Genomic DNA, 27936 nt, shown 5'->3' with positions numbered 1-27936 from the left:
AAGAAATTTGACGAGAACGTGGATTATGGATTTTCTCACTTATTTTATACAATAATGTACAGTTTTTTTTTATAAAATTAGTTTTAGGTTTATTTTTAAAAGGTATTGGTAACTTCTTCAACGGTATAAAACTTGGCCCTACAGTTACGTGTTGTTCTGACTTTCAGTTCCCAGAACTGAGATCTACGCATTAGTCGGACATCCGGGAAAGTTATCTTGTAATATTACTCCGGAATCGGACACGGACGTGGTTTCGCTTATTCTTTGGTACAACAACAAATCGCCTTCTCCAATATATAGCCTAGACGCCAGAAGCGGGAGCGTACATTATGGTAGACATTGGAGAAGTGACGACTTAGCGTCGAGAGCGTACTTCGAGATGAACTTTGACACCGCCTATCTTAAACTGGATTCAGTGACAGAGGAAGACGAAGAGATATTCATGTGTTGTGTGGACTTCTACAAAGCAAGAACATGGTATCACGAAGTCGGAGTGAACTTAATAGGTGGGTTTTAGATTTAAAAATATAATTATATAAATGGAAAATAAGTTTGACACATTTACGCAAAAATAACAAAATAAATATCTGACGTCACATATTCTGGACAAAGGTAATTAAGACTCGCATATTTTGATATTAACAATTGATGCTGCTATTACAAAAGTACCAATGCAGTAATTTTAAATGTGAAAAGCGCTATGTCTTTAGGGCCCCGGCATGGCCAGGTGGGTTAAGGCGTTCGACTCGTAATCCGAGGGTTGCGGGCTCAAATTCCGGTCGCATCAAACATGCTCGCCCTTTCTGCTGTGGGGGCGTTAAAATGTGACGGTTAATCTCACTATTCGTTAGTAAAAGAGTAGCCCAAGAGTTTGCGGTGGGTGGTGAATACTAGTTGCCTTCCCTCTATTCTTACACTGCTAAAGTAGGGACGGCTAGCACAGATAGCCCTCGAGTATCTTTGTGCGAATTCAAAATCAAAACAAAACAAAGAGATTGTGTCACCTATTAACTGCGACACGTTCAGTCGTTGTTAAGGCCCACCGCTAGTACAGCGGTGAGTATACGGATTTACAACGCTCAAATCAGGGGTTCGATTCCCCTCGGTGGGCTCAGCAGATATCACGGTGTGGCTTTGCTAGAAGAAAACACACACACACTCGTTGTTTTGTGCAAAGCTACATCACTGGCTGTCTAAGCCAGACGTTGTCAACGTAGCATGGAAGTGAACTGTAATCGGCAGAATCTCCGAATTGTTATGTGATAGTCAACAGTACATGTCTTACAATTACAACACATTTGTTACTCTGGTCGCCAGTCCATAAAACGTAAGCATCAACTTATCCGTTCTAACGAGAAATGATGATCTGTCTAGCTGAACTGAACTATGTCCATTGTTATATAGGTTTACCGTGTTCTGTGAGAAATGGTCAACGCGCAGGAGGTATCAATCTCGAATGATAGGAGTCGACCGTCGTACAAGTACGTATCTGATTAAAGAGTGATTACTCTAGAGAGATATAAGTTTACTATGATGTATCTATTACCACCGTTAAGGTAATATTAAAAGATATTAGTGCTTTTTATAATCTCTTGTATGTATAAAATTTACATATGTGACATTAAAATGACAAAATATGTGAAGTTCTCGACCTTTCTGGGAAAACACATCACATGATGTTGTTTCAGAGGCATATTTATTAGTTTTGATGGTAAAGCATCCATTAACTAAGGCAGTGCCCCTAGCTTGGACAGCAGTAAGTCTTCATCTTTACAACACTAAAATCAGGGGTTTGATTCCTCTCAGTTGATACAACAGATAGCCTTATGTTGCTTTGCTTTAAGAAAACACATACACTTCACACACACCAAAGCAGTAGCAGAAGAAATAGAAAGAATGATTTGCTCTGTGTCTTCATTACATTATTTGCTGTCATGTGTACCAATAAAATATTTCTTATTCTGCCATAAGAATTTGCATATAAAGGCTACAAGAAGCTGACATGACTTATAGTAGCATGTTCACAGCTGAAACCACTGGGCCAGTGTATATTTGTTGTCATGTGTACCAATAAAAGTTTTATTCTTCTGCCATAAGAATTTGCTTACAGAGGCTACAAGAGGCTGAAGTGATTTACAGTAGCTTGTATTCTTTTTTTTTATGAATGAAGCAGTTAAGGTATGTATTATTTACAGGGAAACACTTAATGTGGTTTTGATAAACATTTCCAAAAGTGTAGGTGGAGGGAACAATAGCAGTTCGGATGCAGTTGATTGTGTGATAATGCAAAATTAAGCATTTTAATATATTGTTTTCTTAATGAGGTTATAAGTAATTGCAACAACACATATAACATTTTAATCTATGTGTATTGTATCTCTTCATTTGAAAAAGGATGTGCGTGGAAGAAACCACATTTATTAAAGAGGAGATGTGGATAACAAGACTTCAGGAAGTGCTAGTCTAGATTTTTATTTCTTTGTTATGTCTACACATCTAAATGTTAAATGAGAATCTCTTTTTCATAGAAGTGTAAGGAAAGTGAAATCACAATATAACTAGTTGTAATTTGCTAGAAAAAAGTAGTTTGAAGTTCCTGGATTGGGTCTTCAGTAACATAATTATAAAGTGTCTGTTTCTTTTGCCAAGAAAGTGATCAGTTTAAAACAGTTTGTTGGAAGAAACTTGTTTCTGTCTATATTTCAGCTTAGATAACTTCTTTTCTTACAAACAAACTGAATTAACATTCTTGTGTCTACAAACTGATAATTTTGCTTTTTAGTAACAAGTGAAATTTCAATTATAATATTTTTGTCTGTTCATTTGCAGGTTTTTTCTTTTAATATTTGGTTGATATTACATTAACAATTATTCGTGGAGAACAGAAAAGGCTGAAAGATTTTAGTGTTGCAGTCTTCTCACACAATAAAACTTGAGTTTGAAGATTTATATGTAATTTAGATGGCCTATATATCAGTCAGTCTTCAAAACTTACTAAATTCTGTAGCAATACTGAAAATGAAAGTTAAACATGAAAAACTATTGATCCATGTTTTAGAACTTGTTTTACACTCAACAAATTTATTTTTAGTTGCTTGCATTCATCAGTGGTATGATTCCAGATTATAATATCACTCTTTATCATGCTAATACTTACATTGACTTTTCATGTGAAACAAGCCATTTTATTTTGATCTTTAATTTTTACTTTTAAATATTTGCTAGAGCATGTCTTTATAAATAAAAGTTATGGGCAGTGGACCAGTCATTTTTGTAACTATCTATGGTAAACTTAATGATTAATGTTATGAAGTATTTTCTTTAGTTAAAACTTGGATATTCTTCACAAGTATAAAATATAAAACATTGCCTGAGGAAGTATCTCAAGTCTTAATTAGTTACAGCATTCCTGTTAAACTATGACGTAATTTCCGTGTAACTTTGTTGATGTGATAAAGAGATCATCATATCAAAGTAGTGAAATATAAAATTATAGCAGTCTGATGAGCAACGTTACAGTAATTACTCAACCATGAAGGTATAGTAAATGTTTACAGTCATAGTTTACGGTCTGTACAAAGTGACCTGTATTGGCTGTATTTGTGTAAACAAGTATTTTGTAAAATAGTCACAACTGAGTTATAAGTTATAAAAGTTCTCAAATTTAATTTACTTAAAATACAGAACAGTAAATAAAGAAGTAGAGTAAACAATAATATTTTCTAGTTTTGAACTTTTTTACTCATTTGGGGCTTGACTCAGTACTGAATATCAAGTCTCATAAAATTTTACAGTAAGATGTGAAACAAAATAATATTTTAAATTTAGCATGTGTACATTTCAAAATAACAAAAAGTCATAAAGTACTATATCAGTACCTTAGAATTGCACTATAATTTATAAAACTCTGTAACTTAGCTCTGTTTGAGTCATATTCAAAAGTAAGTGTACATAAGCAAGTGCTTCCAAAAATGGCAAGAGGTAGGTAGGGGCACTGAGACTAATTCAGTAAATGTAGCAAGCAGAAAAGATAGGAGATTCAATTTTCCATATTATAACTTCTCAATATCAGTAATTTGAGCTCCTAACTCATAAGAAACTATAGTCTTGGTATTTGGACATCACAAACTCTAATTTGAGCACATCATATAATACATAAGAACTGATATTTAGAAATAGTTTTTTATTCAATATTTACTTATAAATAACAAATTTAACTGATATATAATACTAAAATTTGAATTATAATTTCCAATTTAAAACCAAACTCATTTGTTTTGAATTTCCAGCAAAGCTTTACGAGGGCTATCTGTGCTAGACTTTCCTAATTTAGTAATGTGAGACTTGAGGGAAGGCAGTTAGTCATCACCACCCACCACCAACTCTTGGGCTTCTCTTTTACCAGTGAATGGTGGAATTGACCATCACATTTAACACCCCCACAGTTCAAAGGGCCAGCATGTTTGTTGTGACGAGGATTCAATCCCTCAACGCACGGGTTACAAGTTGAGTGTCTTAACCACCTGATTTGAAGTTAGTGTTTTGAAGGAAATATTTGATGAAAAATTTTGTTGTAAGTAAATTTTTCTTATCCAGCTTTCACCATTTAGTCATAGAAATTGAAATGAATGTTATGGTATTATGCCATTCAGTAGACATGTGGTATCAGAATGTGTATTTTCACCACCTCAGTTTCAAACTTTTAAAAGGAGTATGTAAAGTATGTTTTTTTATGTAACCATTTTTAAATAATACAAAATCATAAGTTATTTTATCCATACTGTAAAATTCCATTGTATTAATCATTTTTATTAAGTAAATTGTATCTGGTCTAAAAACAAAATCTTTTGAACATCACCCTTTCTTCATAAACTATAACAACAAAAAGACAAAGTGAATACACTTTGCAAAGCCTGAGAAATTGTGCAGGAGGAACTGTGAACTTTTGACTGGTTATGCTGATTTCTCCAAGCCAGTTCCCTTGGCTGTGGTTTTGCTAGATAGAAGATATAGGGATAGTTGGAATATCCTTAATCCATTCATACACGTCACTAATCAGATGATGAGACATTTGGCTAATCATTGAAATTAAATTTCCAAGTAACCATGGTTTATTCTCTTCAGAAAGCACACTAGCTGAGCTGGCACTCAGTTTATTAAACTAAGCCTCAGATTGACCTTAATGTGTGGTATTCAAGTACAGTAATGCCTGTCACACAATTATAAGTAGCTTCAAAATACAAATCCCTAAATGTTTTGCACAGAATTGTTTCAAACACGAACAATAAGAAATCCCACCTAAAATCATTGTGCAATCACCAAAATAATCATTACTCAAACATTAAAACTAAGTCTCCATCCAACAACTGTCTTCTAGGTTTCTTAGGACTACAACAGGCTCATGGAGAATTGAACAAGAAGATGTGTAGATAGAGATGAAATCAATAACTTTAATACATATTCCACACTGTTAATTCTAACTCTGAACCTTGTGCACTGTACTACAGTCCATTTCACAGTAAGGAAGTACTAATTATTGTAATGATGTAAAATAGTCTCACTTCAGGATGACATGACAATAAAAACACAACTACAAGTGTTACAGCACAATAGATACAGCGTATAACGTTTGCCTAAAATAAAAGATCAGTATTCATATAAGACTTGCATCTGATTTACATAGATACTTTAACTCCATTTAAAAAAGTATATAACAACAGAAAATATAACATACTGAATAAAATAAGCAAAAAGATTAAACAATGTTTTGTGTTAAAACTATGAATCAAAACCAATTTATGAAAAACAATTAAAATTTATCATACAACTGGAATGGCTGCTGCAGACTTACTATATGCAGTGAAATATTAAACAACTTATGTACGACCAAACCGCTCCCAAAAATAATTTTCTGATCATGACTTCATCAGTAACTAAAACAGTAAAAACCACTATTTGTGTGTACCTCAACAGACACAATTATAATGTTTATCATAAACTGGATTCTTTTTATAAATCATTGAATCATCATGATGCACAAGCACACAGAAATGAACTGAAAACTGCTGAGGATGATATATGTGGCATAAATGAAATAACTTTGTTGAGGACCAGTATTTTGTAGAATACAATCACATTTCAGTTGTAATACAATAAATTTTATGTACATTTATATATATACATATTATTATTACTGTCTACAAATAAATCTTGAAATATCAATTACTTATCATAGAGCACAGAACATTAAGTAAAGAAATACAGAAAAACAATGGTTTCCTTCACAATTAATGTGTACTCACTTTCCACAGTCTGCTAAGCCTTGTCACATTTTACAACTGAAGTATGTAAAATATTTTTCTTGTTTTGTGTACACATTGATATAAAGAACATCATAGGTTATATTTAAGTACCACAGATTTCTAGTGTGATTAATAATTCTTATTAATTAAAATGTATTTATGTCTAAAAATATTTTTAAACATCATTAATCTCACCTTTCCTTGTGAGTCTACAACAACAACAAAAATGGATCCACTCATGAGACACTTTTCAAACCTAAAATACCATGTGGGTAAAAATTCTGAGCTTTCAATTGGTTATAAACACTTCATAGAAAAAAGTAAGAATGTGTAAACAATCATTTTCAAAAACCAAAGAAATAGACAGAATTAACTTTTTTGATTTTCTAAATATAGTAATATTTCAGAAAATAGATAAGAAAGGAGGTTTTTTTATTTTATATTCCAGCTTGTCAAAATTTGTTAATTTAAATTTCTATTTGTGAAAAAGTATAAACTTTGCCTTTGGACATCAGAAATATAATTTAAATAAAGAAGCATGTAGTATAGTACATGACAAACAAAATTTGATATTTAGGAATTTGTTTTAATATTTATTTTTGAATTAATTAATTGTTGTGTACTATTACATTTGAATTACATGCTACTACATATATTCATGAAATAATGGTTCAATAAAATTTTGAATGTAAATCTACAAATGTGATAACATCCCCATAATAGGGTTAAGAAGGTGTAGAATGAAACAAAGACAATTACTAGTATAAAATGATAAATAACATTCAAGCCACCAGAAGCAATACTTAAAGATTATATATGCTATTACACTGTTGTAACATGGATTGTGAAAGCACTGTCTTCATATACTGTATGGTTTATGGAAAACATGCATGAAAGAGTGGTGTGCTTTGGACATGAAAGCTTTCTAATTGCATCTTTTGCAAGGGCAATAATGCTGCAGACATACAAAATTTGGTTTTGGTAAATACCAACAAAATCATGTCAACAATAAAGAAGGGTACATAATAGCAGTAACTTGGTTGTTCAACATCATAATACTCTTGTATTAATGCACCACATATAGGTGTGTGAATTTCTACACATTGCATGTGGCATTTAGAGCATAATGAAAGCTGATCACTAAATTGTTACTGACCAGTCATAGCGTATCATCAGTTGAAATATATCATGCAGACTCTTGCCTCAGTGTCACACAAAGAGGGATATCTATGAATGGGTTAACATTCAAAGAGTTATATCCATAGTTTCGTGAAATAGTTTTATTGTACTTTATACTTCCTTCTATATGTGAAACTTTATTGTTGTAAGATGTAGAAGCTAATTCTCTGAATACTTGTAATCTAATTTGATGAGTGATCAACGAAAGAGAGGGAATGGATATGGTCAGATTTATATGATTGCTAGCAGCAGTGCTTGTGGAACTTGCACAGGCTTGGAGCATGGTTTAGTTGTATTTTTTTAAATTAAAGTTTGATGAAGGTAAGCTATATTGCCCACTTTAAGCAAGAATAAATTTGTGTCTAAGAGAAATAATCTCAGGTTAAAAGAACAATGGAAAACATCCAAGAATCATTATAAATTTGTACTGGCACATCTGTCTTAAGTAATGTAGTACTAATATTAAGAGTCATATATTAGTTATTTACCTTTTTCTAAATTTGAATCAGGAACAGCAAGAGAGTTGTACTATATTTTCTATTCCTTTTCTTTGTCATGTAGAAAATTAAATTTGATAATAGTCTGTTAGCTAAGATGTTATCATTTTTATGATGTGCATAGTTTATAGTGTACATTCAGGTAGATTTGATTAGTATGTAGCTTACCTAGTTTCAGCCAACAGTAAATAATATTCCACAGTTTTGAAATATATATGGATGAGTGCAAAGTGAATTGTTTTAATTTGACTGCATACACAATGTGTAATTATTCTAAATTTACTGTTTTCATAACAACCACGTATATACCTTTTCATAACTTGTAATGACTACATACACTACTGTGTACAGTATTTTGCTCGTGATTATGTAGTTCAGACTGCATAACTTTAAAAATAAAATTCCAAGACAGACATGTATGCAGTTTAAAGTTTAAAATCAACTGTATTATGGTTATCTATTTATTTTCATTTACCTCTACACAAACAAATTGTGTGTAAAACGTTCATCAGATATTTACAACAATTTTATAACAATAACTTGACACACATAAATGTACAGTTATAGTAATATTGTCTTACATGACATATTTTAAACTTGAAGTGACCTAAACAAATCACTTATTTAAGTTATAATGAACATTAAAATTTTAACGCATACATAAGCTCTTAACTTTAGGTTTAAGTTAGTTTTACTTCTGTTTAGCATTGTTTTGACCAGAATTGTATGTTTTTACTAAATAGGTTTGCCATACATTTTTATGTAGAATGAGCAGGCTTGACAAATGGTGACCTTCAAGTCATTTGTTAAAAATGGTATGGGGTATTATCCATATTAATATTTAGAACTCTGTTGTTTCTTGTGAGTGTGTTTAACTGTTGGTTGTTGTGGAGGACTGAATTTGAACTTGAGTACGAAAAACAAAACAGGTTATTGCAGTATCCTAGATGTCAGAAATAGTGTGTTATAATGAACTTTACAAAATCATACTGTTTACTAAGATTGTTGGAGTTTTAATATTTTCTTACAAAACAGTAAGAGTGCTACTATATTTTTGTTTGAAATGTTTCCAGGGTCTTTTGCTAATAATACTGAACTGGTATCTCTCACTTTCTTAATATTTTCTTTAAATGTTGCCTGTGGTAAAGTTTTTGTTTGCTATTTTTTCTATTACTTTTATATTGTTTTAATAATTTCACATTGTGCTTTTGCTGTTTTTTTACCTCATGAATTGTTTGTACTGTCTTACTGTATGGGTATTGTAGTTAGTAATTTAGTCTACATATTGCTTGCTGCACATGAAGAAGTGTCTACTTCAAGTGTTTCTAATTAAGAACTTTATAAAGATTTATACTGAATACTATTCTGTTTTTTCTCAAAGGTAATTTTTATAGGAACATTAAATGAATAGCAGTAAAACTTGTTAAACAGTTAACTTTCTTATAATTCTATATTAAACTGGAAAAGAAAAACTTGTGCAAATTTTACATGACTTGAATCTTGATTGCCCAGGAATTAGTTAAAATGTCAAATATAAATTGGGACAAATATAAATTGAGATTTTGTGTTCAGAACAAGATTTAGTGTGAACAAAACTGTATTTTTCTTCTTTACAGAACTATAAGATTTTAAGCCTTTTTAACTGTGTGAATGGCCTTCAAGTTCAACTTTGCAGCACCTTGTCGTCATGTCAGTGAGGCTGAACAAGATTAATGTGAAGAAACCTGTGAAGGAAGAATCTGTCCATCAGAAGGAAAAGTACCAATAAACAGTGGAGGTGAAACTATGGGGGTAGAGGTGTCAGTCACTCCACAGCAAGTACACGTTTGTCCATTTCCTTTTTTTTTCAAACATTAAATTTCTTGAAGTGAGCTAAACATACATAGTGAAGCTCCTACAGTAACATCTGGAGGGCATTATAAAGGCAGGGGATCAATAAAATGGGGTCTTACTTTTTAAGCAATCTGATGCAAAACCGTTTATGAGGGAGTGGTTACAGAAGGCTGTGGATTTCCTCTATTCCATATGGGTTGATCGATGTAGATCTCTTATTCTTTTCAGTCAATCTTGCAAACCCTTTTAAAATGTAAAATTGAACAGCAGTTTTTTTGTATATCAACATTTAATATGTGTCAATTATTTTTAAAGCTGACATTTGTATTTCCAAGCTCACAGCAGGCAAGGTCTAATTATGGAGGGTTTTTTAATAATGAGGAAAAGAGCACTTTTGGAGCATAAGAGGAGAAAGACAGGTACATTAGTTCACCCATCCACCTCCATTGTTTGTGTTATTGAGCTCTCATTAAAAACCAAACTATCAAATGTCTTGTGATGACTGAAATGTTGTTCTAGAAGGCTCTGTGCCTTATTGTGAGATAAGAAATAGAGTACTTTTAGTAATTATTTTAAGTATAAAATGAAAGAACACATTTGTTTAAAACTGTTATTGTGTTATGAGAATTACATACAATTCAAAATGCTTTATATGATTGGGTGAAAATCACCTAGATTTTACATGTGCAGAGAAAATTGTAGTTACCAGTTCTTATGTTGCTAGGACCGTGATGAGATGTTTGTTAGCATTATAAGCATAACATCAAAGCTTAAAGTGGTATAGGATGTTGTTGTTTTGTTTTTTATAGGTACTATAAAACAACTCCGCTGTCTCTAAACTATCTTTGGTCTACACCAAATATCTTACTCTATTTCTTTTCCTTTTCATTCAAGTGCAAATGGTAAGATACAACACAAAGTAACAGTGAAACAAAGTGCATCCAACAGATGCATTCAGGTTTTCAGTAAGGAGTCTAATTAGTATATCCACTGCTGTGAATAGTAGTTAACAACTGTTGGCTTCTTGGAAGGGTGAGGTTCAATAGCCAATGCAATAAATACTTCCTGGATAGAGGAACTACATTTCTTTTCTTAAAATGTCATGTAAGAGGGGGATAGGAACAAAAGAAATTAACCCTTTCATTACAGACTCGCTGTGTGTGACTTTGTTCATAACCATCAGTTTCCACACTGTAACTTTTAAAATGATTTGTGTATCTTCACAAAATCTGACTAGCTTTCTGTAAATATTACAAGTTTTTTGTATACAAAAAAATTCAAATTATTTGATCAAGTATTTCACTAAAATTAAGTTATCTTTTCAAATTCAAGAATTGTTCAAACTGGTCCACTTTCTCTTTTCCTCCTCTTCAAAAACTGCATTACAACAAACTTTATTTAAGTGTTTTCAACCAATGGCAAGTAGTGTAGTGACTAAAATATATAAGTTCAGGGTTGTAAGATAAAATACACTGTTTAATGTAAGTAGTGTTAATTTTGTGAGTTAATATTTCATGACTGTTTTGTTTCACAATAAGAAAGTTGAAAGCAGATGGTTATTGTAAGTTGTGTAATTGATATCAAGGCTACAGAGATTTCTAGAATACCTCAATGTCAGATATAAAAAGTGTCACCAACCATATAAGAGGCTACAGAGTAAGAAGTGAGCCAAAAATAAAGCCAAGGAAAAAAGACTTTCAGTCAGAGAGAAGTTAGAAAATGTGAAATGAATTATTTAAAATAGAGAAAAATAGTTTGGCTTGTCAACTGCATTTTAATCCAATTGAATTTGGCCAAAATGGATTTTTGTCAAGAAGAGAGCCATACAGTATTTAGATCCAGTTGTGATACATGTAGTGTGAAGAATTTGTCATGTTTCACTTGTTTTGAACATATTTTAAAACAAGTGGAATGCATGCTGTTCATTTATTTTTGAATTTATCTCCAAAAAGTGGCAAACATCCACTGTAAAAGAATCCTTAGTCCAACACACAAATTTAAATTATTATATACACTATTTAAAAATGAGGTTTTAACTGAAATGAAATCAGAACATTGGAATAATTGTGGTTCTTCAAAAAGCTGTAGGAGTGGGTGTGCTTTTAGGTCTAATGCACCAGTGTCCAACTGTATTTCATAGTCACCAAAACTGTTTAAAATGTGTTAACATTTTCACTTTGAGGCAAAAAAATTAACTGTGTTTTTAAAGATGGGTAAAAAATACATAGTAATGTTTTCAATTATTTATTAATAAAATTAATTATACAAAAAAATAAGTGGTAGAAATAAAGCACCAGTTCACCACAGGTCAATAGCTGTTTTGGCATGTGGCAAGTGGTGACCATGTTGGACACCATAGGTCTGAGAGATCTAGAGCAGGTGAAAAACAATACTTTTTTCTCTCTTCACATGTTGTCTGAGAAAGAAGGAAAATAACTTTCTAAATCCTGTCTTGATTTGTTGAAGGTAAAATTAGGTGGTGTACAGATACCAAAAACCTCATTGCTATATTGTGTATATATACAAAACACAAAAATCTGTGTCTGTCTCTTGTTCCATTATCTAACTAATCCGGGTTCACTGGACCAGTCTTAACCAAACTGTGTATAATGTTTTCAAAGGAGCAAAAACAGTAGTGCTTTCAATAGATGACTATCCTTCTTAATGAGGGTAAATGTGAAGATAATTTGGAAGTGGCCATGCTAATGGATGGTTCCTAACTCCTCCACCCCATTATTGCTGTTATTGAACACTTTGACTGAGTTAACATCAATTATATTCATCGATGTACAGAGCACACAAACATTTAATATATACATCTCGAAGACTGCTTGGCTCTCTTTGGAGGAATTAAATGAACAAAGATGACTGCCTTTGTTACAATAATGCATAAACTGAGATGAAGTTTCTATTTCAACAGCCACCTGAACAACAGGCTGGTATGAAAAGCTGTTGTTTGAGTGGTAATTTCTTACTTTGACCTATCTGTAAGACACTTCTGTAGCCATTGGTTTTCTCTTAAATAATCATGTAAAACACTGTAGAAAGATGTCATGAGCTGGGTGTTGAAAGCAGGTAACAGAATGCACCCCTACTGACATTACAATATGACCATTATACAGTCTAGTAAATGAATGTTATAAATGAATTGTATGAAAATCAGGATTTTTCTCATTCATCATATCTTCCACCTCCAAATTTTGTTTAAGTTCATGTACAAATAAAGGACAGGTACCTCAGCTTGATAAATATGAAACATAAAATTCTGAGTTATTTTTATGATTCTAGCTCAGAACTTCTTACTAGGGCACGTGCTAGTTGACCACTAGGTGTTGCTGTACCTAACATGAGTCATCACAGATGGTACCTGCTGCTTCATGGGATAGTTCACCAGGTATCAACTTGAGTGTGAATTTGTATTATTAATGGCTCAAAAGTAATATGTTCTTCTGGGTTATTGCCATCTAAGTTGATTAGCCAGCTACAAGGAGAACATAAATCATGTAATTAGTTTCTGTTTTGAAAGAATTGTGACCTGTAAAGTGCAGCATTTTTATCTAGGTATGTGTTGAGTCTGAAGTGCATATTTTAATAATATTTTTTCCTTTTGAGTCTGTTTTAATTTTCATTCCATTTGTCAATTTTATTTTGCAAAGTGGTAAACATGTGAACTGATTATAGATTATCAAAAAGTTAGAACTTGTGTTTGGTAAAGTCCATGTTCTTTATGATGTAATATTTTCTCACACTAATCTTCCATCTCAATAAATCATCAAGTCTGTCAGTATGCAGGGTGTGGATTACACGAATGCCTCTATTTTTGTAAACTACAATAATTAATCACATCAGTACTTCCAAAGTTTATTTTTCATACTATGGATCTCTGATAAAGCTGTTTAAAGTTTATTTTATATAGCCTTGACAGAACCAATGGGGGCATCTAGTCAACTGTAAAAGTGTTATCAAAGTAGCCATTATTCTAAACCAAAACATATATGGTTAAGGTGGAATAGAATACTCTTCATCCCTACCATGTCTTGTATTGAGTGAATCATTATGGTTTGCATTTAAAAATAGGTCTTTTTGGTTATCCATTGCATTGTTTCAGGTGTTGTTGTTCCTTCAGACTCTCCATTGTGTTTTATGCCCTCACTTTTCTTCTAATGAAGATTGATAGCCCTCATTACATTCCAGTTTTCCCATAAGTACCACATCTTTCTTATATGGGTGAAATGTATACCTGGCTCAGTCTCCCACATCAGTTTTCCAAATTTGACTTTCTTGTCTTCAGGTGTGTCCTTTGGATGGCTTTGGAGGATGCTTCTTTCCTTCCCTCAAACTGTTTCTTTCACCTATTCAATGTAAGATTCTTGCTATCTGTTGATATGACAAAATGAACTGTATTGGAAGTTGTAATTCACCTGAACTGTAAATGTATTTCTGGAAGGTTCTTACCAAATTTCACACTTCCCATCTTACCTCTTCATTAAAACCTGATGCTTCCAAATTCTAAGAGAACTCAGTGATATCTGGTAGAATTGAACAGGTGAAGTCATAAGCAAAATGAGAATACCTTACTTTATTATTGATGGAGGGTTGTTACATGATAATTTTAATGAATAATTTGCAATCAAGAGGAGGCAGAAACTTGTGACATGCTTGAAAACAAGGTTTACAAAAAGATGGCAGCATTGAATAAGAATATCTTTTGATGTAAAAGGATTGTTTGTTTGTTTTATAATTTCGTGAAAGCTACATGAGGTCTATCTCCACTAGCCATCCTTAATTTAGCAGTGTGAGACAAGAGGGAAGACAGCTAGTCATCACCACTCACTGCCAACTCTTGGGCTACTTCTCTACCAATGAATATTAGGATTAACTGTAACATTAGAAGGCCCCTACAGCTGAAAGGTTGAGCATGTTTGGTGTGATGGGGATTGGAACTAGCAACCGTCAAATTACGAGTTGAGGGTCTTAACTGTCTGGTTATTCTAGGCCTGTGTAAAAGGAGATAAGTACTTATTGGAAGTTAATTTTTAGTACAGAAAATTATAAATATCACAACAATTTTATAGAATATGTGATGTAGATTAAAAATAAATATGCAGGTTAATCAGTCTGTGGAATGGTATTCCTGAAGTATTGAAAATATGATTCAAATTATAAAATTTAGTAATTTTGAATAATTAAAACATCTAACACATTTATGACTTGCAAAGGAAAAAAAAAATGTAGTGTTACAAGCTGGTAATTTGATTCACCCAAAAACAGCTTACATCAATAAGGATTTATGTTCAGTTGTAATTATTTCAGTCCCAGCAAAAATAGTTGCATAACTCAGAAAGTGTTAAAAATGTGTAACTAAATAATTGTACATTTTGATTTAAAGAGGAGATATGACAAATTATGAAGAGTAAAATTACTGTAGAAATACATTATTTCCAAGGAACTTTCAAAGTGTGATCACAGTAATGGTTACAAGGTTTATAGATCAAAAAATTCCATAGTGTTATTACTATTGTAAGGATTAAAACCATACATTTACTAAAATAGATTAATTTCTGCATATAATCTAAGCAGAACTGTTGTATTAAATATTCGAAACTAACATCATATTATGAGGACATTGTGAATGTAACAGCTGCACACACTTCCAAAAGGTTATTAATATAACTTGGAGGGACAGTGCTTACTTGTGTGAATATAATGCACCATTTATTTTTTATCAGTATCTTAGAGTAGAATTCATATAATTAAAAAGTAATTGTGCACAATTTTCTAACTGTTGTAAAATAAACATACAAGGAAAGTATACAATTTTATCACATTACAAAAATATAAGACTAGAAACATGTGTTAATCCATTACTTTTCAAAAGGTACAATAATTTTATAAGTAGCATGTGGTAATATGTTCACGTTGTACCACGTTACAAATTCTAATGATACTTTTATTGTTTCAGTGGTTCAGGAACGATCTACACAGCCATAGTAACTGCTACTGGGTTTTAAGTTGCAATTAAAGAGATCAATGAAAACCAGCAACCAGGAAAAGAGCTTATCGTCACTGAACTTATAGTGGTGGACAAAAATAAACATCCAAACCATCGTCAACTATTTGGTTAGGTATCTTGTTGGTGATGAGCTTTGGGTTAGTGTTATTAATGTTACATTTTAGTTAAGTGTTTTATTTTTAATCTTACCTGTTATAAAGTGTATGCTAACATATTGTCTTTATTTAATTAAATGGTCAATTTCAAGCAATTTTACAAGTTCAAGAATATTTTTATGTATCACTCTCACAGGTTTGCTTTGTTTAAATTGTAGTTGTAAGTAATACGTGACAGTTTTAGTGTGGGAGGTTGCAGCCACATTTGGTTCTGACACAATGACTTTTTCAATTCATTCCATTTCTAAATAACTTTGAAATAACTTTATATATTTCTGTTCTAAGCTTCTACCAATATGTTATCTCTAACCAGCACTCTTTAGTTTTTATTATGCTTCTTTCAACTTCTTTATATGTACGTGTGTTATGTACATGGTTGTTGAAATTATTTTATTCAAGAAAGGTTGGGTTTGTTGAATTATTTGCAGCTTATACAGTACTCTCAAATGTAGCATTATTTACAAAACTGTAAACATTGTTTAGTGTGTAATGCAATAAATATTAAGTTTTCAGTCTCTTACACAAAATACAATCCAGTGTAATCTTTTATAAATGTTGGGAATCAGATTACAGCATTGGCATCTAAATTAGAGTTAATTTTGTAAGGCTTACTAGTAGTTATTTCTGTTTTCTTTTTCTTTCGCATGATAACTTTATTGCCTGGTTGACACTTGGCATTGGTTGGTTCCAGAATTAATAAAAAGGAAAAAGTACGGACCAGAGGTTTACATCTCGTTCCTTGGTATTTTATCAGAAAACTTCTGACATGGTAAGTGTAGGTAACCAGTACTTACAGCCAAGGAATAAGAGTTGATTGAAGTTCAATTTTCTTCTTGTTTGGGTATCTTGCATTTTTCTCTTTTGTGAATTGTTTAAGTTTTAAAAGTTACAAGTCCATGAAATTAGATGGAAAGTTAAATACTTTGGTGCAACAATAATATAAAAATGTGATTTTATAAATCTCAGAGGGACTTCCAGTGGATAAACTTAGTCTTTCACCAATAATTTCAAGATCTTTTAATAACTTGGGTGTATTAATGCTTTGCTTTAGTTAAACACAGATATTTCTCTTGTAAAGTTTAATAGTAAAAATTATCATTGTTTCACGAAACCAAAATTCTTAAAAGCTACATTTTTGTATTTTAAAATACAATTGTCTGCTTTGTCCAGAATTTCTTCACCAACCACAGGTAATAGATATAATAAAGACAAAAACAAGAATGTTCACATAATTCAAACATGTAGATGTAATGAAGGTAATAATGAACAGTAGAATGATGACAGCAACACTGAATATTTAACGAGACTATATACAATTACAAACAGTTAATTATTGAATCTTGTGGAGTGTATGATATAATAATCTTTAAAATGCATAAAGTATAGTGTTTTCTGCCACAATATCACTACCATCTTGTTAAACCCCTATAAATAAATAGTAACATGTTTGGTAATTCACTCAGGGTGTTCTGCTACTGTAAAGTTATATTTTGTGGAGATATTTAGACAGTATTACTGAGTATTATCCAAAGATTTGTACATTCCGATGTCATGGGTGTCAAGTGACGTGAGTCAGTAATAGTGCATGAAGCAGATAGTATTTTTGTGTTTTGTAAGTAAGGTATATTCTATCTCTGTAATGCTAGTCTCATTAACAGAATTGGTTATAATTTCTGATATATATAATTGTTTTCATTATATATACATGTATATTTTTATTATCAAAATTATTTTGTGTTGTTAAGTTATTGATTTAGTCATCAAGTCACACTCCTTTTTCAGGTACTTGATTTAATATTAATAAATGGAAACCAAACAATGAAAATAAAGATAACCTGCCTACAGATTTTCAAGACTTTCTAGACAGGTGTCTGGAAGTGGATGTAAATAAATGCCACATTGCCTCTGAACTCTTATTAAAGATATGGTATAAATTACTGTTATTTTACTCAGATATTTTGGTTTACTTTGAACCTATTATCTTGATAACATACACCAAAAAGCAGTACCAGTATGTTTAGTTTCCTTTAGGCCCATCCTACAGTACTGTCCAAAAGTGTTAGGACAAAGTCAAAAATCAGATTTCAGGCAGCTTTCAAAAAACATCTGAAGATAAATCACAGGTAAAATATCGATATTTTATTATTCTTCACATTCAGTGCAAGAAAAATTTAGTGAGAGTTCAACAAACAGTGAATATTTGTTGTGTCTCCTTTTACTTTAATAACTATGGAAAGTCTTTCAGGCTTTGTTACAAGATGTTTAATCACGGTGTCCTTTGGGAGTTTAGTCAAAATGTCTCTGATACACTCCCATATAGTTTCATTGGAAGTAGCTTTTGGTTTCTCAAGTTTTTGATTTATGAAATTCAAAATCTGCTCATTTGAGATGGGGCTCTTAGGGAACTATTGTATTATTTTGAATAACTCCAGTGGCTTATTTCTCAGCTAAGTAATTTCTGCATACGTTGGATGAGTGTTTGGGGTCATTATCCTCTTGGTAGTAGAACTGGGTCTGCCATGATGGATCATTATTTAGTGGTCCATTATTCCAACTATTTTGCAGAAATTTCCTGTCATCTCTACAGAAAAACACCTCAAACCATAACATTGCCTCTCCCATGCTTTATCACAGGTTCTGTGCATTGAAATAAGAATCTTTCATCTTTCTTCTGCTGGATGTACAATGTACACTTTGAGTAAACTATTTCAAACTTTGACTTTTCCATCCATATTACTTCTTTTCAATTATCAGTAGTCCAGTTTCTTGTCAATACTTGGAGAACAAAGTAAAGGTTTTTTAACTGCTACATGATCAAATATTCTATCATCATTGACTTATCTTGATATTGTAGATCTGGACAAATTTCTTTCATTTGGTACATGGTGATTTATCTCATGCTTGAAACCAGTTTTCTTTCTATCCAGAAGGTTGCATAAACAAAGGTACTTAATGCCAGTATCATTGAATCTAGGTGTTCTGTTTCTTCCCTTCTTATTTTCAAATTTATCTGTATTGTACTCATTATCTGTGGTGTAGTTGACAGTAGTTGGGGAAAATTTCAAGTCTACAGCAATTGGATGAAGAGTCCAACAAGCATCACATAAAGTTTTTATGTAAAGTCTCTGATCTACTGACAATTATTTCCTCGTTTTGAGTTGTGGAATGATAACGTCATATGTGTGTTATTAGTGTTTTTATCAAGATTTATTTGTGGATTGTTATTAAATTTATTCCTTCTAACACATACTGGTTCAATATGCTAGCTTCTTTCTACATAGTTGAGACATTGCATGTTGTACCATGACATTTATTTCATGCCCTAAATTTTACCACTATATTCATTCAAACAGAACCATTATGACATGTCCAAGGTACAAGCATAGGAAATTCTAAAAACTCAGTGTTCTCACCTCAGCTCGTTTAATTGTTAAAAAGTGATCAATGAATCACTACCATGGCATTGAAATTTACAATCAGTAATAACATGGAAGAATTAGCCCATAAAATGGAAAGAATGAAAAGATATTCTTTTGCTCTTACACTTTCACACAGTATTGTATAAAGAGACTAATTAAACAAACTGTATGTGATGTATAATAAGCACTTTTGTTAAACAGATGTTTTTTATTTTTCACCCAGCATCTGTTCATTGAAGTAGCCGGCCAGTGAAAACAATACAGCCCACTACAGTGATAACTAGATTCACATTAATAGCTCAAAAAACAAATATCCCAATATACATGTTGAAATATATTGACCATGAAGACTGGCATCATTTTAGGACAAGAAAATTAACAGATTGTTTTTCTTAGATTTCTTCTAGAGCAGTAGTATATTGGGTGCCACGACTTCCTATTATTCAGCTTATTAGATTTTGAAAATGATATCCATTTCTTCTCCATGTAAAAATGTTGTTACAAATTAGGAATAAATAAAACTCTTGCTTAGATCAAATTATTATTTTATTTGCCACAATGAACATTTTTTTATTATGTTTGTTGATAAAAATAAAAAAAAATGAATAAATGAGAGGAAAGTTGATGTCAAACAGATATGCATTCAGATACATCGTGATATTTTTGTGAAATCTGCATCATTTAGTGTCAGAACTATGTATTATGATCTCACGTATTGCAAGTTGAACTTGCAGTCTGTGAGTTGTGGGTTGAATCCTTGTTCAAATAAACATGCTTGTTTTTTTCAGCAAAGTAGTCATTATAATCAACCCTACTTTTCTTTAATAAAAAGTAGCCAAAAGTTGACAGTGGATGCTGATGATTAGCTGCATTTTCTTTTGTCTTTCATAGCTAATTTTGGGATAGTTAACACAGATAGCTTTGGTGTGGCTTAATGAAAAAATTCAAATAAACAAACAGACTTAGATATGTTCATTTTAAGTCAGTTTTCTAATCTGAGGCTAAACAAAATCCTTTTAAGTGTTGCTTCTGAAATTGCTGGGAATTCCTCATACAGATACTTGAAACAGTCACCATCTTTGTTTAAGATAATTACAAACTGATCTATCAAACCCAGTTTTATATGAAATGAAAGTAATAGGACATTCTTTGTGTCAACCAGACTTTCACATTCAGTGTTTTCAATTCTGGTATCCGTCTGACTTTGTGTGGCCATTACTTCTTATCCAGCACTGATTTTGTGTCATTTGTCCCATTTCACACACAAAATGTGAAAACTTTGTCTGACTGGGTGTTTAATACAACAACATTCAAAGGACTTTCAAGTTTCCACAAAATAGCCAGCCATGTTCTTTGTATTAGACCTTATTAACAACAATTTTGATAGTTTTGTATGTTTCTTTCAAGTGAATTGATTGACTAATAGGAACATATATATATGTTACTGTTTTGAAGAACAACACATTTTGGACCTGTATTGAAGTTATCAGTGAACTATATCCACTCTTCATTCACAGGCTGCAGCTCATAGTATTGGTATTAATACAACAATATTGTTTCAATAAAGCAGTGAACATTCTTGCTAAATGTATGGAATAAATCCTTTCTCTTGATTTCTAGAAGCTTTGGTTTAGAGTTATTTGGCATAATGGCTGTTTTCAGAAAGTAAAATAAGACAAGTTTTAAAAGACTTGTAGCAAAATTTTAATAATTATAACTCACCAGGTTGACTAATGAGCAGTTCAAACAGCAGCAGTTATGGTTTCGAGCTATTTGATGTAACGGCTGTTTTCTAATTTCAAATCAAAGTACATGGACTTTGATTTTTAAAAGAGAATTACATTATAAAAGATGTAATGTGTAAATTAAAAAGTAAAATGGCATTAAAAAGATGAATGGCCTTTAAAAAACTTAAAAATTTTTGTAATGTTACTGATAAACCATAGGACAAAACATGTTTAAATTGGTGCTGTTGTTGAGAGTCATAAAATGTGGCTTGTTGTGACCTGAATGTTACAGAGACAACACAGTAGTGCAACAATGCCAGATAAAAGAAAACAATGAGTTTAAAAAACTGTGACCAATGCATAGTCTAGTTAAGAAAACTTCCTCTTTCTGATCCTTGTGGAAGCAAGATGGCCAAAGTTTAATTGAGGGTTTTATTTGGAAAAGCTTGTTTTCACATTACTCACTCCAAGCCAACTGGCACAGAGCTGAGTCTTGAGTACAGGACCAAGTATACAGATGGTTTAAAATCAGTTTGTTACTTTGGTTTTACTTTTCCCATTCTCTCTTTGTTCTGATTTATTTGTTTTTGGTATTTCCTTAATTTGGTGTTCATATCCCTCCATCTTATATCTAGGTGCTTTGTCTTGTCTTTTTTTTTTCTTATAGTTCTATTTTTTGGGATTGTTCTCAACCCTTTGGAATCCAGGGTTTAGATTTTAGAGATTATTCTTCTTTAGAACCAGTCTCAGGCTTTGGTCCTGTCAGTGCCTTCCTCTCTCACTTCATCTCTCAGTTTTCTTTTTTCTCTAACAACCTGAAGCTTTGTATGTCCTATCTCATAATTTCAATCTTCTTTTTTCATGCTTTTCCTTTCTTATTGTTCTATTGTCTATCCACGTCTCACTGATCATCTGTATCTTCATTATTAACAGAAGGAATTATAGAATCTGTCTCTCACTCTACTGTGGATTTTTATTCTAGTCTTTTCGTTGTCCCCATAAAGTTGGGTGGTTCTTATCCTGTCATTTCTTTATCATCTCTGAATCTCTCCATGTATATTTTTCTGCTTTAATTGTTTAGGGTCACCAACTGATCCATCTCGCATATTCTTCTTTGAATGAGTTTGACCATAGACATTTTTGCATCTCCTGCCAGTTTCAACATAGCACAGCCTCTTTCCTCTTTTCGTTGTTTGTCTTTGGCGATCTCACAGACTGGTATGTGAACTAAAAGTAACACATTTGTCTACCATAACTTATATAATTATGCAGTTTCCTTTTTCTCAGGATTTTTCCTCCTACCAATTTTTATTCTCCAGTATACCCAGAAGATCGAGTGTGATGACTTTTGTTTGCTTTATTTTCCAGTCATTTTCATGTGGTTCATATACGTATTATGGTACCTTGATTAATGTCACATTTCAACACATTGAAAATTCCTCATTGATAAGAAAATGAATGTAAGAAGGTGATAGTCATCTGATACAATGTTACATGAAGAACAACATCTTACACTTCTCATTCCTGGTGCCATGTGAAACCACCAAGTTGCTGTCTTTACCTCACAGGTATTACTTAACAAAAATCTGAATTGAACACAAGAGAATGGAAAATATTAAACCCATCTCCTCCTTTTAAGTGGCCAGTGTTTAAGTGAAAGTTTTCTGGGAATATAATTGACATAGCCAATTCTGAACTCTTATTAAAACAAAACAAATAAAACAGACAATTCTTTCCTGATCTTTCTTACTTCCAGTGAATTTTCTTTGCCTTGTCAAGAGAAAACTTGTGCTTATACAGAGATTGTGTGACCTTCCCATTGGTAGAGGGCTACAGCAGTGTGATTGTCATAAGCTGTTATAATGCACGTGGGAGCTTGTTCATGGTTGATGGCATGTGGTAGTTGTATGTAAGTGAATAGCTCTTAGTGGTGCAGAGGTAAGTAGCTATATGAAAAATATTTTTACATAAGGGAGATTTTAACCCTGTCTCTCAACTATTGAACTATCCCAGAATAAGTTAAAAATATTATAATGTTACTTGTCATTGTAGTTTGCGCAAACTAAGTTTTACTCTGGACAAAAGTTTAAGGAAAATAAATTTTGAATGTGATTACCAAGTTACAGATAAATATATTTCACTTGTAAAGGGTTCAACAATTCTTGTTTTAGGAATTTGATTTGGTTTTAGGACTTACAGTATCAAGATAATTATACTCACTATAAGTACACAAGTATAAAAGTGGAAACTTTTATTTTAAGACAATTTGAATTGCTATTGGTTGTGGAACATCTGTTATTTAGAAGGTTTGTTTGAAGTTCCTTCAGCATGAACCTTATTTAAGTTTCTAAAAAGCAGAAAGTTCATACCTTCTATACTTATGTTAAATAGTATTCCTGATGAAATATAGTGTGCATGTTGTTGTATATAAGATTTCTAAGACAAATGTTTTTTTCTTTTTCTTACTCTTTCAGTAAGAGGGAATTGTTCAGTGATGGCATTAGTCTTTACACTGAAAAGTGTGACACTCAAAACACAGCTCTGAGGGACTCCAAGTTCCTGTAGAAAAGAACAGGAAAGTTTCGAAACCACAGGAACTTGGAATCTCCTGTCTATTAAAAAAGTTTTAATAAAAATGGGCAAATGACCACATCACCCACATATATGGAGGTCTCACAAAATGGATATGATCTCTCAATACTGTGAGAAAGATCAGAAAATGTAGGAAAAGCTAGTTCATTTATTACATAAGTGCTGAAAATGAGTCTAATCTGGAAAGTCCGCTCTTTCTACCACATGGTAGAGATGTAATGCTGTCTTTACAAGAGATAATGACCCCAAAAATATTTAATCATGCTGTAGATTATGATTTTCGTCTGTCATGGCTAGTCTTTGCCTGATTCCGGTCTCCTGGTGAGATCTGTGCCGCGGTTTCTCGCTCTGCTGTCGTTGATTTTTCAGGTGGTCTCCGCTTGTAGTATTGGTCTGTGTGGCCAATCGCACTTGTAACTAGATATACATTCTTCAACTGTGCTGGTTAGGGAAGCCTATCTATTCAAAGTTTTCCTTTTTCACGTGGAAAGAATACATCTTACTTGTCTCACTCTCACCAACAATCTCCTCCATGAAGTAACAACTAAGAGTTTGATTGTTTGTTTTGAATTTCGCACTAAGCTACTGAGGTCTATGTGCTCATCACCCCTACTTCAGGTGTGTGAGACAAGAGAGAAGGCAACTCATTATCACCACCCTCCGCCAACTCTTGGGCTTCTTTTTTTACCCACAAATAGTGAGATTAATCGTAACCTTATAACTCCCCCACGGCTGAAAGGGCAAGCATGTTTGGTGCGACAGGGATTCGAAACCTCGACCCTCAGATTTCGAGTCAAACGCCTCAACCACCTGGCCATGCAAGTCACAAAGTTAGAGTAAGACTTAAGAGAATTTAAATTAATTTGGTTCAGAATATCAGTGGGAATGATACTATATTAACAATAATTATAAATAAATGAATAACATATATTGCCTACAATATTTACAGGGCCATTTTTCTATTGTTTTATAATTTTAATTTTGTTACTTGAGTACTTGTAATTAAACCATGAATTATGATGTTCTTGCATAATATTTAAGGTCCAACAAATAGCTTAATATTTAGTACTAAATATTTTTACTCACAGTATAATAATGTTTGATACTTAGAAGTTTTTACAATGTTAACAAAGTGTTTATTTTCTTACTTATTTATAATATTGTGTGTGAGGTTTATGCAATTTTTAAAGGCATTCTCCGTTGATGTTAATCATTTTAATATTTTTGTATCATTCTGCATGAAACTTAATTATTGTATTAGCTGGAAGAAGAGTATGGTGAAAAGTATACATCATTTGATTAGAATAACCATAATAATTTCTTTTAAGTTTATTTTGGAATATTTCATATTTATATGTATCAAAAGCTAGTTTGTATACTTCCAGGGGAACTGTATAGGCCTAAATGGAGAAACTTTGATAGTTATGCAAGTTATACCTTTTTCTTACATTAATGATGCATTTGTAAAGGCAGAAATGGAATATCAGTAATCATAGAATTCACATGTGTGTGTTAGTTTGTTATAACTCAAAAAAGAATTAAATAAAAAAATGCTGCATTGACTGAAAATATCCCAGGGTACAAGCTACAGTGTGGAATCATACTATGTACCCTAGGGTTTTGAGGTGACCAAAGAAATAGGACCCACACTGCAGTGGAGATACACTGTCTATCAGTCTTAACCTCCATTCACCCGTCTCATATAAGAAATAGAGTAGCAACACATACAGAATTAGTTTTGTTTGTTTGTTTGTTTGTTTGGGAATTTCGCACAAAGCTACTCGAGGGCTATCTGTGCTAGCCGTCCCTAATTTAGCAGTGTAAGACTAGAGGGAAGGCAGCTAGTCATCACCACCCACCGCCAACTCTTGGGCTACTCTTTACCAACGAATAGTGGGATTACAGAATTAGAAATAGAAGTTAGGACAGTGAGACGTGGGTGCTCAAGCCCACAACTTCCTACATGGGAAAACAATGTGGGACATGTTTTTACACATGAAAACTACACACATGATTTATAAGATGCAATGCAACAACTGTCGTAACTTCTACATTGGGGAAAGAAGCAGAAAAATGGAAACTAGATTCAAAGAACACAAAAAACTATCTTTGCACGTTTTTCAATACAACAAATGTCGTAAACACATTATCATAGGAGACTCCCAGATGCTAAGTAGGAAAACAAATGCAAAATCAAAGAAGCCCTACTAACAGCGATAGCGAACACACAAACTGGTTCCCACTGTCCACGCGACTTTCTTTTATCTAATTATGCTGTTGAAACAACTCTAATCACTCCACAATGTCTCATAGCTTAAAATAAAAATTCTTGGCCTAAGGTATTCTTGGTATTCTTGGCCTAAGTTATTAAACCTTTTGATGTCAATACTATCTTTCGAACCCGCAACTCCCACTACCGAACATTTAAATTACAAAATTAAAAAATATAGTATAAAACAGTATTTCTGTTTGTACACCTATACTAGACAGCTCAAAGTGGCTTTAAGTCCAACAAACAAACACATTTTTCAACACTTTTATACTCTATAAAATAATTTACAGGCTTCCTAGTTTAAAACAGTCTAGCTTATACAAAATGACAAACAGTACCTGGGCCTGGCATGGTCTAGCGTGTTAAGGCGTGCGCTTCGTAATCTGAGGGTCGTGGGTTCGCACCTGAGTCGCGCCAAACATGCTCGCCCTCCCAGCCGTGGGGGCGTTATAATGTGACGGTCAATCCCACTATTCGTTGGTAAAAGAGCATCCCAAGAGTTGGCGGTGGGTGGTGATGACTAGCTGCCTTCCCTCTAGTCTTACACTGCTAAATTAGGGACGGCTAGCACAGATAGCCCTCGAGTAGCTTTGTGCGAAATTCCAAAAACCAAACCAAACAGTACCACAGCCAGCTACGACTTGCGGCTCCAGCACAACGAGATCTCATGATTACAAAAATACACACAACTTCTATTTCCGAACTTATAATTAAAGAAAAATTAGGTTAAATATATCTACTAATGTTCAAACTTGCTATTCTCAACTGTTATGTTTCAAACATTTCATTATGTTCATTATTTTCGACCTTTACTTGCAGTCATTTATTGCGAACAACACCTGAACCAATGTTGTTAACCTGGAATACAGACACATGTGAACATTACCAGTAAAACCAAAACTTGATGTTTGGAACAAGAATACAGACACATGTGAACACTACCAGTAAAAATAAAACTTGACTTTTGGGCTAGAATACAGACGCGTCCAAACACTTTCAACAAACTATAAGCATGGCATTTTGAGTTAGAAGACAGACACATGTGAACACCACCAGTAAAACCAAAAACTGACGTTTTGAACTAGTAAAATTACAAATAACACGAGTAAGATAAGGTCGTAAAAGTTAACTGGTTCTGTTATGTAAATTAGATTATAATTTCAGTTTCACAAATAATACGAAACATTTTAGTCTAGCTACCAGTTAAACATACAAGTTAAGAACATCTGAGAATTGTAGTTTCTATTTAAACGAAATAATATAAATTTGAGGGTTTAAGACACTCACATCAGAGTATGGATGAAATAAGCATAGTTGAATATACACTCTTCAAAAAAAGAAACGTAGTTCTGTATGACATGTATGAAACTTTGCACTTTCACTGCTGAACATCCAAAGTCTGCAAAGGCGAAGTCCACGCTCACTAGTTGAAGTTTAACGTCACTCAACGTCAATAACGAGTATGCCCCCCGTGAGCATCAATAACTGCTTCGCATCTCCTGCCCATGGAAGCGATGAGATGACGAATCACATTCTGTGGAATGGCTGTCCACTCAGCCTGCAAAGCTGTTGCAAGATGAGGTAGAGTCTGCAGTTGAGGTTGTCGCCGTCGCAGACGTCGGTCCAACTCGTCCCAAAGATGTTCGATGGGGTTTAAATTTGGTGATTTGGAGGGCCAGGGAAGAACATTGATGTTGTGGTGTCTCAAGAAGACATTGGTGAGTCGGGCTGTGTGAAGACGGGCGTTGTCATGTTGAAAAACGTCGTTGACGTTCACCATGATGGGTTGTTTGTTTGTTTGTTTGGAAATTTCGCACAAAGCTACTCGAGGTCTATCTGTGCTAGCCGTCCCTAATTTAGCAGTGTAAGACTAGAGGGAAGGCAGCTAGTCATCACCATCCACCGCCAACTCTGGGGCTACTCTTTACCAACGAATAGTGGGATTGA

General features: G+C 32.9%; 1 protein-coding gene and 1 long non-coding RNA gene across 10 annotated transcripts in view; one reads left to right on the top strand and one right to left on the bottom strand.

The window, feature by feature from the left end:
* Positions 1 to 27936, bottom strand: part of LOC143243281 (anoctamin-4-like) — a 423249-nt gene that overhangs the window by 313194 nt on the left and 82119 nt on the right. The window lies entirely within an intron of this gene.
* On the top strand, positions 11 to 24864 carry LOC143242515 (uncharacterized). Of its 9 annotated transcripts, XR_013022852.1 has the most exons (7): positions 32 to 506; positions 1405 to 1481; positions 4290 to 4573; positions 9595 to 9802; positions 15774 to 15961; positions 16671 to 16748; positions 19622 to 24864. It is a non-coding gene; the product is annotated as an uncharacterized LOC143242515 (long non-coding RNA). The 9 variants fall into 9 exon arrangements; XR_013022854.1 differs by lacking the exon at positions 1405 to 1481 and having other exon boundaries at positions 13 to 506; positions 9595 to 13205; XR_013022853.1 differs by lacking the exon at positions 16671 to 16748 and having other exon boundaries at positions 13 to 506; positions 9595 to 13205.

Source organism: Tachypleus tridentatus, unplaced genomic scaffold, assembly GCF_004210375.1.
Source record: "Tachypleus tridentatus isolate NWPU-2018 unplaced genomic scaffold, ASM421037v1 Hic_cluster_2, whole genome shotgun sequence".
NCBI classification, from domain to species: domain Eukaryota; kingdom Metazoa; phylum Arthropoda; class Merostomata; order Xiphosura; family Limulidae; genus Tachypleus; species Tachypleus tridentatus.
Note: the sequence above shows the minus strand (reverse complement) of the source record. Positions and strands in the feature narration are given on the sequence as shown.